Source organism: Patella vulgata, chromosome 8 (genome assembly GCF_932274485.2).
Source record: "Patella vulgata chromosome 8, xgPatVulg1.2, whole genome shotgun sequence".
NCBI classification, from domain to species: Eukaryota; Metazoa; Mollusca; class Gastropoda; family Patellidae; genus Patella; species Patella vulgata.
This window is the reverse complement of record NC_065886.2, coordinates 25083273-25094891: the sequence shown is the minus strand read 5'-3', so window position 1 is coordinate 25094891 and position 11619 is coordinate 25083273. Positions and strand designations below refer to the sequence as shown.

The window sequence follows — 11619 nt, the reverse complement described above, 5'->3', positions numbered from 1 at the left end:
TGAATTATGGCCCCTGATTGTACGAAAAATCGCTTTTTGTTTAGCTTGTTCTCTATCCATCTCCTGCAAAATGTGGGCGTATCCTGCCTGGCAGCCGATGGGTTTTTTTTATCTATAGTCACCGTTCTGCGATTTCCGTCCCGGAGATACACCCGCCGATAACTTTGTGAACGCGACAGAGGATAAAAAATTTGGGGAGAAGCATTTAGGTCTTGAAAGGACGAATTTTATCGATAATCAGCTTTCCAGACGAAATGTGCTTATGTTGATATAAATGGCGATCATCTCATGGATTAAGATATTTATTTCTTCTCTAAATAAGGGTATACAATGCCCGTGGGCAACTATTTTGCTTTGTGAGGGAGGGTGAAATTGACGGAAAATTTGATAATATATGAGATAAGATAAGGTTTTATTGCATCAATACGCCCATTAAAAGCAGAATACGTATTATTAAAACAAAATAGAACAAAACAATAGTAAAAGAGAAACACACAAAATGAAGTAATATAGAAATAACAATATGGTAAATTATGTATGCCTTAGTGGTATATAAAACCACACACTTCTGTGGCGGGCCTGCTACAATATGGGGTGAATATAGCATAGATACAAAGAAATGTGAAATGACAGGGTAAGAATGGAAAAGTGGATCCAGATAATTTGATCGCAGTTTATCGTTCTTCCTACAATGTAACAAAAACATTTTCCTTAATTTCACGTTCATTACTTCAACATGGTTGACATAACCTTTGAGTGGGATTTGTCTGTAACGACATCTCTGTATACATGATACCCCTTAGCGGGAAATATGTAAGGGGTTTATACGTAATTTGTGGGGACAATAACCACGTGGTTCGAAATTGGTTTTGATAATCACCTTATAGATCTCTTGAAATAGTGCCCACGGACAACTCGTTTGCTTTGCAAAGGGGTGGTTTGGTGTTGTGTTTTTGTTCTTAGGGCGCGGGGACGTGCAATGCCTAAAGTTGGCGGAAAATGTGATAATGTTGATCATTATGTATGTTTGAAAATATTACTTTAAGGCACTGTACATCTCAAAATAAATCTTTCACAACCTTTCCTAAAAAGATTGTATTGAATCCTGTCTGATCAAGGGATTCTTTTAAATTATAAAATTTCGTAAATGTTATAGTAAAAGAGAATCTCCTACCAGTCTTTTTTGATATCAAAAAGACGAGTAGGAGACTTTATTTATCACCCAATCCTTTCTTACATGCACAAATAAATATAATTCGTTGCTATAGATTTCACTTTTACTGAACCTGATTACATTATGGCGTAGTGATACGTCATATTTTGACAGCAATTCAACCATTGCAAAGTCCTTTATTGAGCCAGTGTTTCCGTCGCAGTCAATTAAATAAAAATATTTCCTTTGTAATAAAAAAGAAGTTACTTTAAATTAAAAATGAATTATTCTTTGAAAAGAACAATAAGAACAATGTGGACGTATAAAAAACAATGCGTTTTTGAACGCTTGCGATTGACATCGACAGTTGTAGAAGAACTTTAACGATACATAGTGCATATATTATTTCAATGCTTAATTAAGATTTTTCAATTTTAAATAAAGGGTGGCTGTAGTGGAAAATGCACGTCTCCGCTTGGCTTGCCATTGCTGTCTGATTCATTAAAAAAATAAACATGCCCTGGATTCCACAAGTCATGTCAAACGGTGACGCCATATTCTTGTCTGGACAACATGCGCAATAAATACTATCGGTGTAGACTGGAATAACCAGACGCTAGAGATTGCCATTCGATTGAGACTTCTCACGTATTTCGCCGAACATAAGGGATTAGAAATTACAGTAAAAACAGAAACGATTGAATGTAAACCAGTTTATATTACATTATTATGTGCGTTGGGACCCCCCCCCCCCCCTCCCCCTGTGAAAATTTTTTCGACCATAAAAAAAATAGATATACATTGTCCATCAATATTACAGCACGCCCGAGAACCCCCCCCCCCCCCCCCCCCCCGTTGCTCTGAGCTAGTTACGGCCCTGCAATCGCTAAATTCTCGTTTCAGGGTGGATCAATTTAACTGAAATTTTAAGCAAATTCCCTTTATATTATCTAATCTCCCATAATATATCTTTAATCTGTGGATTTTTTCCAAAATGAACCACACTAGCAGGTTTTACATGCGCGATAACTGGAAATTGTAACATGTTTCTGGAAATTGTTTTCACGATGCCTATATGTTAATGGGAAGCAACCCATCGATTTTTTTTATTTTTTTTATTTTTAAAGAAATTACATTTTGCCTTATGGAAAGCTGATAGTTATACCAAATTTTTGCAGGATCATTTAAATACAAAAAGAAATTACGAAATTCGGTAATTCAAGTGAATCCCTTGATGAGAAAAGATTTAATGCAATCAGTTTCTAGGAAAGGTTGTGAAAGACGTAGAAAACATAAATTTTTCAACTTTTGTACCCAGTAATGATAGTTTTATCATCGGACAATAAGACATTATTTATCGTATACTTAAACAAGCCAACAGTGAGGCTGATGTCCCCCGCTGAAATCCCGAAATAAATAGATGACATATATTAATTAATTGCATGTTTATCTTTTTCAAAAGTATCCAGCAATCAAACTGATTATTAAGTATACATTAAGTTTCATCACTCTCTATCAGATAGAATCAAAATAATCAAGGCATTGACCTAATAAACACATACACCAAGTTTGAACATTCTAGCTCAATTAAAAGTTATCGTGTCCCAAAGCATCAACCAATCAAATTGCTTATCTCTGCTTACCCTAAGCGGAAAATGCTCATCTTCGAACTCCATCAAGGCATTGACCTAATCAACACATACACCAAGTTTGAACATTCTAGCCCAATTAGGAAGAGAGTTATCGTGTCCCAAAGCATCAACCAATCAAATTGCTTATCTCTGCTTACCCTAAGCGGAAAATGCTCATCTTCGAACTCCATCAAGGCATTGACCTAATCAACACATACACCAAGTTTGAACATTCTAGCTCAATTAGGAAGAGAGTTATTGTGTCCCAAAAAGTGTGACGGACGGACAGACAGACGGACAGACAGACAGACGGACGAACCCATTTTAATAGTCCCCTGCTTTCTTCGAAAGGCGGGGGACAAATATAGCAGAACGCCTTTTTTAAAAGACCATATTCGACCCACGTCTCTTGTGTCCCCAAAAAACATTTTAGACCTCTCCTCTGCACCTCATACCCTTATATTTAGAGTTGTGTTGTACTAGAAAGTAATGTTTTATCATTATTTAAATCAACATAATCACCTTTCCAACTAGTTTTAGGCATTGTGAACGCAATAGATTGTACTGTTTTTATTGGATTTTTTTTTTAAATTTGGTATTAAGCATCGTGTTCATCGATATTCTTGAGCTACCGCCAATTGCCCTAAACCTCTGAACGCGACAAATACGATACATGTAGGTTTTTTAAAATTTTTTCAGGGGTGAAGCAAAACCTTGTGCACACGATGGGGGCTACATTTTTTCATGGGTTTGTTTCAAATCAGGTTTGAATCATTGAAGTCATGTGAGAATAAACCCTATCGATATTCAGTGTTCCGTGACCCCATGCACCCCCACCCCACCCACACTCCTCATTAGGTGTGAAGCATCGAGGTCAAGCATCAGATAATCAGTGTTTCACGACCTTCTGTACCGGAGTCAACACATATTTTCCGAAAACTCCGTGAATGCAATAGAGGCAACAGTTTTTAACCGATTATTCCAAGTATGTAAACATAGTATAGAGATCATAACGACATTAAGAACCTTTATCAAATTTGTTTAAGCTGCTGTCTATGACCATCGTTAATCATAGATAATCATAGGTATTGTTCAATAGAATAATATAAGTGATAATCCAATTTTTGTTTTGCAGTGTAAATTTCGAACGCGTTTTGCCAATTTATCTGCTTGTCTTATTTTTTTTTTACTTTTAAAGAGTGTGTATGGCTAAATTTTGTATTTGGACTCAAGGAAAGGACCTGTCGAAATTTAGACAGTATTCTTCGTAACGGAATTTATATAATCTTGGTGAGATTGTTCATTGGGACATGCTTAATCTCAAAGTTAACAGAATTATTTTACCATCATGTTGAGCAAGTGCAGACATCAATGCTGGTGCTGAGCGTACTAGTTGTTCTGACGAAATCCAGTCCATGTTTCCATTTTGTTGAGGTTATGTTGGCCTATAGTCAAAAAGTCAATTATCTAAAATAACCCCATCATTTGTATATTTTAACAAATGCAACAACCCCTACACTACGTACTACGTGTGAACTCAAGCAGTCGGCTTGGCATCAAGTTTCGCAAACAAATGACATTGCTTGAGCAGAACCTACGTCATACCACTTGTAGTTGTGCGCTTCGATGTTTCCTATCATCACCGTATCTTCCCACATTGTATTTGGTTCTCCATGGTTCCAATTGGTATAAATCAAGTTAGTGTCATCAAACCATTTGAATTCTGTACCAATTCTGTACAAGCCAATTCGAATACCCATTCCCGAAATTATATCTGGAAAAAAGTACGTATGTGTAAGTCCCTCAATCTCCAACCATCAACCAAGTGATACCTGTTATATTTCGAAATAGTGCCCATTAATTTGCTGGGCTGGTTTCACCGAATAACCAAATTTTCACAATCTTTTAGATAACGCTCTCATAGGGACAGATGTTTCGTTGCACAGCGACCTATGCCATATACATGTAGTTGCACATGTATATTTAACATCTACTCGGTGCTGGAAAACAAAAATCAAAAAAGTGAATCTGAGATTGCATTGCTAAGCAGGGTCCTCGCAAGGCTATGTATTAGTAATCTGTTCCAACCATATAATATGTCGCATTATTAGACCGGGAGCCCAGGGGGTCAACCTAGCTGAAAAGACTAGTTGGGGGCATGGCATTTTGGGCGTGGAATACCCCACCCACCACCAGAAACCCGACAGACTTACATTCTGAGGATACCAGATATACATACATTGATACCATATACTGTAGGAGAAAATTGGTACACTTTTCAGCTAGGTTAACCCCCTGGGCTCCTGCTCTATATGTAAAATTGTATTAGTAACCGGTTCAACCATATATGTCGCATTATGTAAAATTCTTTATATAAACACAATAACTAAAACTTCGTAAGTCAACAGCAAGTTTGGCAGACCTGTTTAGTCAATGGTCACAGATATTCCTTAGCTCATGAAGTCGAACTGGTGGTGCTATTTAAACATTTTAAAATTGATTAGTAAGATAATATGATGTTTATGTTTTTTGATATTTATGTTTAGGTTTTATAGCTCAGTGGCTATAATAATTTGTAATGACCTCGTCCATACTTACGCGAATCGATATAATTATTAATCATCAAAGTTACATATTCAGAATCCACTTTTAGTAAATGACTTTTTTCACGGCCACAGGTCTCAATTGAATTTGTCAGGTTTAAGGCCAAATTGTAGAACTTGATGCACTTGGTAATGTTGACCCAAGAAAGTACGGTAAAATGGGACGGACAATTAACTGAAATGAGAAATATGATTCTGCAATAACTGTATTATTATAAACGCACAAATGTCCGTGAAAATACAGAATTGTTCGAATACTTAACCTATACGAGGCCTATGAGTAGCGTATGAGTAGCGTATGGCCAGCGTATGAGTAGCGTATAAAAGTATCCATATAAGCGACGGCCTTTCTATATTGCAGCATTATAACACTAGACCCATGGTTCTCAACCATTTTTGCCAACGGCACACCCTGGAACACTGCCACGATGGCTAGATGTCCATATAAGCGGCGGCCTTTCTATATTGCAGCATTATCACTAGACCCTGGTTTTTTAACCATTTTTGCCAACGGCACACCTTGGAACACAGCCACGGTGGCTAGATGTCTAGTCTGTGTACTGTCTACTGTTGTATGCCGTCTATGATTTGCTTTTTCATGAAATGAAATGAAATGAAATGGGGTTCAACGTCCTACTGTTCTGCTTCTATACTGGGCTAATGAAGACGGGCATACGCCAAACAGTGTGCTATGAGGGAAATTTTGCCCGGGCAGCGGCACTATCGCCTACTCTTATATCGAATTCCAACTGCCAAGGGATCTTTTACTTGCATTCCAATGTATACACGGGACCTCGGTTTTTTGTCTCATCCGAAGGACTAGACAGCTGTCCTTGTCAGGCCCTCCGTTCTGCACCATTGACAAGGGGAAACCACGTCGGAAAATCCCGATGAACTTTCTCGGCCAATGCAGGGATCGAACACCCGACCTCCAGAGTATAGCGAGCCGGCGTCTTAACCATCTAGCCATTTCATTTCATTTAAAAAGCAAATCATAGACGACATAAAACCGTAGACAATACAGACCAGACATAGAATGAATCAAACTAAATAAAGAAAAACACAGCTATGTCAGTGAATATTCAATTGGGATCACGTGGTTTTTCGAATTTTCTTAAAGAGTGCCGTTCAAAATTTCGCGCCACACTTAGGAAGATCTCGTGGCACACCCGGTTGAGAATCACTGCACTAGATACGTTACTCCATCGCAAGACATACGCCAAGATGTACGGTACACCTTTATGCCAGCGTACTTGACCTATGAGTAACCTGCCGCTAGCATAACTCTCGCATATTCAGCGTATATGCCTAACATCCCAATACGCAGGCATGTTTAAAAGAAAAATTCTGTTACGCCGTGTGCCAGCGCATGCCACTGTAAGCACCCGTGCTTGAAACGTATATACAACATATGCCTAAAGTCTAGCTCACAACCCGCCGTACGTGCTACTATATGGGCATACGCTAGTACGATAGGCAATAGTGTGACATGGCCTTAACTGCATGACTACTGCAGGCCCCGCAGATCATCACGTGAAGAGTAAAATATATACAACCTACCGTATGGTTCCCAGTAGGTACAATCTGTAGAATTAATCCAGTGACTTTTATCCCCAGCAAACGTTTTTGCAATGCCGCATTCATTGGTGTTATTTTTGTATAAAAATGAGGCACACTGCACAGTTGAACAAAACATAGAACAATGAGTGCGTGATTTTACCGGAAAAAAATCTAAATCTGGATCAACTCTTCCTGACAGTCTCAGCTGATAAATATTATTTTTTGACGATAAAGTGACAACAATGCACAAAATTACAAACAAAATTTGATAAAGCGTCATTTCACAAGAAGATTTTTGTCAAACATGGGATGTAACCAATTGTAACTACTTACGCAATCTGTGGGTTTCACCTATAAGCAGTTACATTAAAGGCTATTTGAAATTACGTGTATTTTATATTAGTGCTAGTAGGATTTGTCGTTAAATCAATGTGGAGAAATGACCATTAAACGTCGCTCTATAATAAGCAGTAATTATATTCCATAGAATTGTGATCTGCGTCTGCATTCGTCACTTAAATGCCCATCAAGACTAAATAACAAAAAGCACAACTCCAGAAGGTTCAACCCTTCGTCCAAAAAACTGAAACAAAAGGCAGACGGACAAACAAACGAAGGCGGTGTCTATATCACTCGCAATATATGTCCGGGAATAATAACTTGGACGTGTGAATGGCTAAAGCTGAATTTCACAGACGAATTGTTCATTTCTTATGCCACTTGTAATATTTATAGCTTATAAAAACAAACGTTTCAGAGATGCTGTTGGGTTCTCCTTCTTTCCAATTCCTATAGACTACCTCTGTGCTATCAAACCAGTTAAAATGACTCGAGTTCGCCCGGATCAAACCAATTGTAACACCAGGTGTAGGATAGCCTGAAATTGTAATTTTGTAAAGCAATATAATCGTCAACAGTGCGTTAACTAGTGTGCAAGCCGACCAGGTTATGTTGGTCGATGAATGTTTTACATGTCAGTTCACACTCATCTTCCCGAGCCACACGGTTTGGTTTGCTATATAAAGCGGCCTCCATACAATCGAGCCCATTTGACAGTAAATATTTGTCTGTTGGACAATAGTCGGAGTCGAAACTACATTTTGGTGTAGCGTATGACCACAGGCACTTGAAGGGATTAAAACAAGCCAACAGTGAGGCTGATGTCCCCCGCCGAAATAGGAAAATAATTAGAGGACACATATAAATTTATCACAAATTATCTTTTACAAAGTATTGAACAATCAAACAGTATATCTTTACTTATAGTCTAAGCATACACTGTTTTTGATGGAATCAAAGCATCAACCAATCAAATTGTTTATCTCTGCTTACCCTAAGCGGAACGGACAGACAAACAGACAGACGGACGAACCCATTTTAATAGTTCCCTGCTTTCTTCGAAAGGCGGGGGACAATAAGCATGAACATTTACTCAATTCGAAGATCAACCAATCAAATTGTTTATCTCTGCTTACCATAAGCGGAACGGACAGACAGACAAACAGACAGACGGACGAATCCATTTTAATAGTTCCCTGCTTTCTTCGAAAGGCGGGGGACAATCAAAGTAGGAGAGTTATTGTTTTCCAAAGTCTCGACCAATCAAATTGCGTATCGCTCTGCTTACCCTGAGCAGAAAATGCTCATTATCAAACTTAGTCAAGGTATTACTGTAATGAAACTATACACCAAGTTTCATCAATCTCACTTAATTAGAACTAAAGTTATCGTGTCCCAAAGCATCAACCAATCAAATTGCTTATCTCTGCTTACCCTAAGCGGAAAATGCTCATCTTCGAACTCCATCAAGGCATTGACCTAATCAACACATACACCAAGTTTGAACATTCTAGCTCAATTAGGAAGAGAGTTATCGTGCCCCAAAGTATCAACCAATCAAATTGCTTATCTCTGCTTACCCTAAGCGGAAAATGCTCATCTTCGAACTCCATCAAGGCATTGACCTAATAAACACATACACCAAGTTTGAACATTCTAGCTCAATTAAAAGTTATCGTGTCCCAAAGCATCAACCAATCAAATTGCTTATCTCTGCTTACCCTAAGCGGAAAATGCTCATCTTCGAACTCCATCAAGGCATTGACCTAATCAACACATACACCAAGTTTGAACATTCTAGCCCAATTAGGAAGAGAGTTATCGTGTCCCAAAGCATCAACCAATCAAATTGCTTATCTCTGCTTACCCTAAGCGGAAAATGCTCATCTTCGAACTCCATCAAGGCATTGACCTAATAAACACATACACCAAGTTTGAACATTCTAGCTCAATTAGGAAGAGAGTTATTGTGTCCCAAAAAGTGTGACGGACAGACAGACGGACAGACAGACAGACGGACGAACCCATTTTAATAGTCCCCTGCTTTCTTCGAAAGGCGGGGGACAATAAAACTTCTTACTACTCTTTGACTATATATTAAGGAAAAAGAAGGTGTATCAGCTGACATTTTGTTTTGACTTGTTGACGACATTTCGTCTCCTACCATCCCACAATACTCACTAGTTCTAACACTTCCCATCGTTTTTATTGTCAACGAGACTTTATTTGATCATTATACACCTTCCAATGTAATTAAATTGGTCATTTTACAGCGTTATTAATTACAAATCAAACTTGAAGCGTGATCACTTGGCTCTTCGTATCTTAGACGGACCGGAAGAAAGACGTAATGAGGTCAACGACGTCATGTTGGGGAAGCCCTGATTATTGATTGGTCGAGGCGTGTTACCAAAACTAAAATTGACTTTCATATATAGCTGATCGCGAATTAAGAATCTCAGAAAGACAGCTCAATATTCTCATTGGTAGGTAACATACTTAGGAAAATTTAATGGATCAAAAGTAAAATGACTTTATAAAGGTGATATCTATAATTAAATAATTTTATTTCAAGAACTTGCGTAGACGTAAACTGTGTCGTGTGTGTGTTTGTGGGGGGGGGGGGGCACATATCTCTCGGGTAGTTAGGTAAAGTGATGAAAAATTAATATATTTTTGGGGAAAAAAATTATTTTGCCTTTTAGTCGGCAAAAATGAAGTGCCCGTAATGAAGAAATAAACCGGACATCTCCGATCATGTTTCGGCCGATATTTACTATAATATAATAGATTTTTCAAGCATCGATCATAATAAAAAATCATTTGTTTCATCAATTTTTCAGAAACCGTTATGTTTTTTAAATTGAATAATAAATTTAAAATATCTAAAATCAGGGTAAAAAAAAAAAACGGCGTCTAGTGGTATTCTATAACTTCAAAAGCCTGAATTTTTCACCCGACAAACAGGGTAAATGATAGAGCCTACGAAGCGAGGCCGCTATTGAGCGAGACCGCAGGCCGTCTGTTTGTATTTTGGTGCAGCCTGCATCACCCAGATCCTAGGCAAATTTTGAGTAACGAATAGGTTTATAAGGGACTGGGTGATACAGACTGCTACAAACAAAAGCAAAAGGGAATTCCTTTGACCTCATTTCGTCGTACTTCCGGTCCGTCTAAGATAGGAATTGCCAAGCGATCACGCTTCTAGTTTGATTTGTAATTAATAACGCTGTAAAATGACCAATTTAATTACATTGGAAGGTGTATAATGATCAAATAAACTTTCGTTGGCAATAAAAACGACGGGAAGTGTTAGAACTAGTGAGTATTGTGAGATGATAGCAGACGAAATGTCGTCAACAAGTCAAAACAAAATGTCAGCTGATACACCTTCTTATTACTATAATATATAGTCAAAGAGAAGAAGTTTTATTTTAATCCCTTCAAGTGCCTGTGCGTATGACCCTATTGTTTGCAGACTCGGTGTCAGCGGTAATGGAATATTGTTACGGTCACCGCCCAAAATTCTCTTCAAAAAGTGACTACTTCAACCACCTTGCATGATGATAAGGGCGAAAACGAAAATGTACAACTTATTATACTTACATATACTTAGAGTATACAACTTCTTATACATACTTTAGTATACTTACTTATACTTAAAGTATATTTACGGCTTCAGACTCTATTTTCAACAAATGACTTCTTGCTTTTGACACGTTTTTCTTGAATTCAGGAAGTTTTGAGCTTTATCACAAAATTTGACACATTTTGTAACACTACCATCCTACTCCAGAGTGAAATTTGACGGACAACCAACTGAAATAAATTAGAATTTAATAATAAAATGAAATATCGAAATTAACATCGACAACCTAACGTATGTGACGTTGAAGAGGTGGTGGAATATAAATAATAACCTATCTTTTTCATGGATGCATGTAAACAATAACAGCAACTTAGTCAATGATGACACTAATTACCATGACGGTGACGTAAATTAATTTAAAACTATTATAGATAAGCTGAATATTGATTACGGTAATACATTTGAGAATACCAACTTTTTTTAATTGGTAATAATATATCGATTAGGTGTTAATAATTAATAGGTATCGAACATAATTATGTAGTAATATAGTTTATTTAGTTTCTAATAGTAACAGCTACCGTTCTCAGAAACAAAGTGGTGGCCTGAAACAATCGGTTCATTTCAATCAATATTGAAATTATCTTACCTTGAAAATATGGTATCCTAATATCCAATTTTTACGACACCATGAACAGCACACAACCGGTGGTACTTTTTACCGCCGACCACCGCAGACTACCG

The 11619-nt window shown here is 37.6% G+C and overlaps 1 long non-coding RNA gene across 1 annotated transcript; it reads right to left on the bottom strand.

Moving 5' to 3' along the window:
- Positions 1–2016: 2016 nt before the first annotated feature.
- Positions 2017–11316, bottom strand: LOC126830847 (uncharacterized). The gene is made up of 4 exons (XR_007683998.1): positions 10940–11316; positions 6948–7824; positions 5383–5562; positions 2017–4558 (listed from the first exon to the last, which is right to left on the bottom strand). It is a non-coding gene; the product is annotated as an uncharacterized LOC126830847 (long non-coding RNA).
- Positions 11317–11619: the final 303 nt, after the last annotated feature.